A 7,230-nucleotide genomic window follows, 5' to 3' on the forward strand; every position below is an offset into this window, starting at 1 on the left:
TCCTGCAGTATATGCAATGTCTCCATAGTCTCCTGCAGCATATTCACAGTCTCTATAGTCTTTTGGCACCACCTTATTTTGTCACTGTGACTTAAATCAGGTGGACAAAGCCAATCTTCATTTTATGGCTTTATGAAGCATGTCAGCATGTTGTTACTTAGTATATTGGAGTAGCATCTTCTAATGAAGCCATTACATCAGAAAATAAATGAATATCATCAATGTGGTGCAAATGTACAGTACAATATGTGTTCTATTGGTAATGTTAGGTACCGCAAATAGGGACCATGTTATAAATTCCTCACCATCAATATTCCTCGCTTACTGTTCCTCTCTTGCTCATGGATTTGTTCCATTTATGTTGCTGCAGATACAAGAAAGAGTATTCAGCTGCATTATTACTGTTTGATTTTCCCATTAGACTTCTTCCTTCAGATATATTCAGTACTATTACAATGTGTGTGAGGTATATTCACAATAGGAAGGTAATGATAACAATGTTAGTAAAAGAATGATTAGTAGCGGTATCGGCAGAGCTGCATTCTGGAGAAAAAAAGATCTGCTTTGCATTTGTATGCAGCACCAACAATTTTGTTGTGTTCCCATTAGTTCAACAATATAAAGGCAAAATTGTAACTTTCTCCCAATTACACCCACATATATATAAAAAATGAAGTTATTCCAGTCTGATTAAGTTTGCCAATTTGCTGCCAGTTTGAGACTTTCTGCAAATCTCTATGAAATTACTCGCTAGCAAAGCCATCATTACCACTACCACTGCTTGTGATCCTGATTGCAGAATTTTGGGCCCGCAGAAGAGGACAGGAAAAGAGAAAACGGGAGAAGAGAGATTCCACAGACATTAGTGGAATGCTTTCCTATATATGCAGAGTTGCTCATTTTACTTGACCCTAAGGGAATTCTCTTCACTTTGGGATATTATTAACTATTCTAACTTAGTTTTGCATCTCCAGGACAGGATGTAAAGAGAAATTGCCACAAAGGAACATAAAACATAGACACAAAAACAAGACAACAAGATATACATTGGCACTATAAAATTAAAAAAGGACCATACATACACTTTAGGAAGAAGCTGCCTTAATAAGATCATAATCACAGAGGCCTCACTTAAAGTTACATTTTCTTGGGGGAAGTTTGGAGGCTCCCATTGCCAGCCTTCTACAGAAAATGCTTTTGAAAACTTGTTTCAAGTTAGTGACTCGGAAAGGTTTAACGTCAAAGTTTAAACTTGACAAAGGAAACAACATCCTCAAAAGGAGAAATGAGCTCTGGTGGCTTCCATGCCTCTCACTAGGCTCACAGTGTGCTACCTTTCAAACTTTGAAATGTGTAAGAGAGACAAGGAGCCCTTAAAATGCCCTTCACATATGGAGAAAGGTCATTTTGATCAGTGGTAGCATTGCATAAGGTTAGGGGGTGGCTACTTGATAAAAAAATGGCCATCTGTTCTACTACTAGGAAATAGACTATAGAAGTGTTTAACAAACAGGGTTCTGTGGATCCCAAAGGTACCTCCAGAGGTTGTTAGGGGTTCCTTAATAAATTAGCAATTTGTGACTCTCCGATCATTATAAAGTAGATCCATCACCAAACGTTTACTTTATATAAAAGGATAAATAACTCTTATATAACGTAAATTCAACCCGTTTTCTTGCCTAAATTTATTTTTTTCGGACAAAATTTGGAAACCTTTTGCCCTCTGTCATTACTGTGGTACTAAACAGGAGCGCAGAGTCTCCTACCTACATCCCGTATCCCAGGAGGCTTTCTGGCTACGCAGCATTGGGCATACGCAGAAGGGGCTTTTTGAGTATTGAAAGAAAAAGTGCCAACCTCACAAATGCACAGACAAAGAAAGAATCCAGGATGGTGCAGGACTGGATCAAGGCCAGGTGTGGAGGGATCGGGGGCTCTGCGGAAGTAAAGGTAAGTGCAAGTTTTTTATTTTAAAAACAGTTCTGCTTTAAGTGACATCAGTGATCTTTTTGGTCATCTGAAAGGGTAACATTTTTTTTCAGCTGTCCAACTAATGTACTGGGAGCTGTGGATATAGGAATTATAAGGTATTCTCTAAGACCTGAAAGTTATCTTAAAGGTTTCCCCATGTTAAAATGGTTGAGAAAGGCTGGGCTTTCGCATAAGAATAATGTAAATGAATGAATAAAGCAAAAGGTAACATAGATTAGGAAGTATATTGCATGCACACATTTAAACTTGCAGTGCCAGAATGGTTGAATATTTACAGTATAAAAATTAGCTCTCCTGTCTTTAAAAGATAAGGAAGTACTGGAGATGGGGCTTTTTAGTTGGAACAAGTGCATGGTAATACTGAATTGAGTCTTCTATATGACAATTTCTCAGCCTTCCATGCTATTGATTGGATATTGTCATAGCTTTCTCATTCAGGTTTACTTTGCCAGCAGTTAAAAAGGTTCAGTTTGATGGTATTAGTGGTCTTTGGGTAATTTAACAATAATCCTGAACTTTTTACCTGTAACTGACCCAGGTTTTGTTTTCAACTGTAATATTTTTGTGGTTTACAATTATGCCTGATATAATTATGATGCTAAATCAATAAAACTGGGCATTGCATTCCCAACAAGAAAACTTTCATTGTGAAGAAAGGACATGGTTGGTTATGTCTTAGTACATGTTATGCCTATGCTTCTCAACGTTCTGAAACTTGGCGATCCAGATTCCAGAATTAATCTTAATCTCATATGCATTCATTTTGACGCTCATTCAGAGAACTGGCTCTAATGCAATTTACTGTTTTTTATCAACAATTTCAACTCTTCCTCCACACTCAGTGTTGCTAATTTTATTTCGTTTTTAGACACTTAAAAAAAGACATCAGATTATTAATTTCTCTATACCTATCAAAAGTGTGAGGGTGTTGAAGGATGGTCAGATATAAAGTATGATATGATCTACCAATCTAAAGGTACTGTATGTTTCTTATATCCTAAAAGTGATCTCCCTTTACATCCCTAAGATATTCTTCTTATATGACGCATCACCCCTCAGTTCCTCCACCTTGGTCATAGTAATTGTTGGTCAACTGACCTTCAATGACATCTGTGTATCTATTTCCATTGATTCTTGACCATAGGGCTACCATATTGATGTAAGGTTAAATGAGGGGCTTTAGTTATCTAGGTTATTCCTTCTTCTTGAAGAATTAAAAGATCTATCTTTTAATTTGAAGACGTGATTTTGTAGTTTTACCAGAGATTGCTTATTAGGTTTGGATTTATGAGCAGGGCATATCAAACTGAGCCTGCAATGGTTAGAAGCAATGCCACATGTCTTGCCTACAAGCACCAATTGGGATCAAGTGTCAAATGTATATAAGTTTAGGGTGAACATTATTATTTGAGACACAAAAGAACTTGAAGCTGCATACTACAAATGGATAGAAAACACAGGTAGCTACTAGTGGTAATCCATGACATTCACCCCTTTGCCTTGGTATTATTATACCTGTAAAGGAATACCAGTAAAGGAATTGTTTTAGTTCAAAGCTTAATAGTATAGTATGTCAACCTACCCTGCCCATACCTCTGACTCCCCCGGCGGCTTCTGAATGGCAACAAGTGAAGAAAAGAACAAACAAAGACAAACTGCAACGCTCCCCACCTGCCCCGCCATGAAACTTGGAAGAGACCGTCAGACTCAAGACCCACTCTAGGCCTACAGGGACTTGTATTTACCTAATTGCTTTCTCTTTGAGTATTGTTTTGGTTTCCAATTTTTGGGGATTTATAATTTAAATGCTATTCTAGAATGTTTTGATTATAAAGCATTAAAAAAAAAAAAAAAAAAAAAAAAAAGTCTGAGTTTTCCTAAGAAATTAGTTCTTATTTGTAGTCCCCCCGTACAGTCAAAATTAGCTTGATCACACAATGCTTCATTTCTCACATAATTATCGGCTTGACCACCTAAGCCACCCGCTCCAAGGGAATTTGCGCAGCTGATCTGCGCCTAATTTGTTTTGTTTAATTTTGCATTGTTTGTATTGTATTTGTTTAATATTTGTGTTCTTATCCCCCCTCCCTTTTTACCCAACAACCCCTACCTCCCCTACTGACCACCAGCACCAGAACCACTTAAGTTGAGGTGACCCGGTCCCCTGCCTCAGTCTCATTGCAACCCCACCAGACCCCTTTACCGGAGATGGGCACGATCAATATTACCTCAAGGGGATAAATACCCCTGCAAAGGGATCCACGCTTTTGGCTGAGCTGCACAGACAAAAAGCACGAATAGCTTTTATCCAAGAGACTCACTTAATACCATAGCTATTTTACCTAAAGCTAGATTACTGGAGCTCTACACTGCTTGTCCATCTCTACTCTCCTATGCGTGTAGGAAACATTTTCCACACACGGTTACGAGACCTCCCCAATCTTGTGGTTTACTTTTCTATTTGTGTTTACTAAAATCTTACATGTCAGTTTAATTGTTTTTTTTTTTTGTTTTGTTTTTTTTTTGCAACATGCACTCCTTGTAACTGTATGGTATATTGTATATACAATTGCAAGGTTTGCACATCTTTGATTGTTGTCTGCTGGTTATTATTGTTATTGCACTATTACCTCCCCATCCCTATGTTTTTCTGTACTCCCATGAAATAAATAAATAAAGAATGTTTAGAAAAAAAAAATGCAATACAACAAAATTGTGTGAATCCAGATTTTATTATTATTAAACAGGATTTCTATAGAGCCAACATATTACGCAGCGCTGTACATTAAATAGGCGTTGCAAATGACAGACTAATACAGACAGTGATACAGGAGGAGAGGACCCTTCCCTGAAGAGCTTACAATCTAGTAGGTGGGGGAATTTACACACAATAGGATAGGAGATGTAGTGGTGGGAAGTAGTGACGGTTTCAAAAGACAGTAGAAGATGTGTAGGTGAGTTTGAAAAGATGGGTTTTGGGTGCTCTTTTAAATGAGCAGAAAGTAGGAGCAAGCCGAATAGGACGAGGAAGACCATTCCAGAGAGTCGGGGCAGCTCCAGAGTAGTCTTGTATCCGTGCGTGTGATGAGGTTATGAGTGAGGAAGTCATTAGTAGGTCATTTGAGGAGCGGAGAGAGCGGCAGGGGGAGTATTTTTTACCAGGTCAGAAATGTAAGTGGGACAATACCTGTGCAGGGATTTGAAGGCAAAGCACAGGAGCTTGAATTTGATTCTAAGGTGAAATGGAAGCCAGTGTAGAGATCTGCAAAGAGATGCAGCGGAAGAGGAGCGGAGGGATGGATGGATGAGTCTGGCTGCAGCATTCATAATACATTGTATAGGAGAGAGTCCGGTTAGTGGAATACCAGAGAGGAGGAGGTTACAGTAGTCCAGACGAGAGATGATGAATTATTAAATATCTTTGAGATGTCAAGATATTTAGAAGAAAAAAAAGCTGCAATGCTTCATAATTTGGGAACTTAGTTCATTAAGCTCTATATTCAGAAAATAGGGGTGCTGAGTAATGAAAGTCATTCTGATGCCGTAAACTGTAGATAACAAAATGACAACTGGTTTCTGATTGACGCTGTGTCTGAAAGAATATTTTTTTTTTATTATTATTATTTTTTATAAAACTATCACAGCATAAGAGTTCAGCTGATAAATCAAGCATCGAAGTTTAGCTAAGCTTGCAGTGTATCATGTAAACTCTTCTTCGCCCTGCTCACTAGCATTGATTAATGAGGTCATCAGCATAATTTCTAAGTGTAGGATGATCCCATTGTGGATTAGAGGTTATGTACACAAGTGTGAAGAATATAATAAATAGGCTTGCACTCTTGCTGTCTTCAGTTTCCAACCTCCTTTCTTCTTTCGGTGTTCATGCCCCTTAAACAATAAAGAAAGACATCAAAAAGGCAATGATCCATCAAGACTTCCTCTCCAAATCAAATGTACAGAAAAATTCATTTTGCAGTGATATAGCGCAGAGCATTATGATAATCCTTAAAACATAATAAAAGAAGGGAAAAATGGACAAGATTGATTTTCTGAAGAATTCACGTTTTATTGATTCATCCTTCTCAGCTCGAGAGTCTTTTTTCCCCCCCTTTCATCAGAGTTAAATGACTTTATTGTTTTAACAGCAGAGTTAATATCAGATGAGCTATTGATTGAGTCAGAATGGGAAGAAACACTCGACGAGAAAGCTCTGAAACGCTGACTAATGAATCATTCAAATCACATTTTAGCACGTTTTAGACACCTTTCTAGCCATGGCTGGTCCTGCTAGGTGGGAAGATGAACTCCTTGTTGGGGAGGAGGGGGCTTGAATTGGTGTTAATGGTGTTATGTTTGTGTTTGATTGTAATTTTATGGTGTTGGGTTTTTAACTTTTTATTTTAGGATAAAATTTGCAGTGTTATAAGAAAAATATAGCAAAGAAAAAATCACCTGTTAACTTTAGGAGGTGTACACTTGGCATGGAATTACATTGTGTAACCCAAACTTTTTATTTTAGATTGGCGATTCTGGCCAAGTTCAGTTTGTTCCTGGTTTGGTGATTTGGATTGCAAATGAACACGAAATTCAATCGGTAACGTCAGTTTACATCTAATTGGAAGCAGATTTGCCCAATATGAACTGAATCTGTGCAGATTCATACCTTTTACTATTTAAAACTAAAGTTAAACTTTGACTTTGTGCCTTTTAGGGGACACAACGTTCATATTAACTGGTTGTTATTAGGAGCTGGCGGTTGTCAGAACCATTCCTGACAACCACCAGCCAAGAGGAATTATGCCTTCTGTGTACCATAGCAAGAGACTAAAAGGCAGTGTTGACATGTGCCAATATTTCCCAAAAGACTGGTCAACAGGTAGCCTTTGTTTACCTCATAAATTGGAAATAGCAAAATATGAGTCAAACCTATGGGGAGATCAAATTCAAAACTTAATATTTGGATACAGTGTAAAAACAGACATGTTGATTAGCTGGGGTTCTCTTTGACCTGAAAGATATTTCAGGGTTGTCTCTATATAAAAAAGGTGAGAAAGTCTGATCTACCCTATAGCTAAAGCTTATAGCACTCTTACATTCTTTTTACAGTTTGTGATCTCCAGAGAGTTCATTGTAACATTTAAGTGAAACATTTTGGCTATTGTACTGCTTGGACCAAAAAAGAAGTGAGGATATACCATAAAAGCTTATCCTAAAACTTTAACTCATAGTACAAATAAA

The sequence above is a fragment of the Pyxicephalus adspersus genome, chromosome 2 (assembly GCF_032062135.1).
Source record: "Pyxicephalus adspersus chromosome 2, UCB_Pads_2.0, whole genome shotgun sequence".
Lineage (NCBI taxonomy): Eukaryota > Metazoa > Chordata > Amphibia > Anura > Pyxicephalidae > Pyxicephalus > Pyxicephalus adspersus.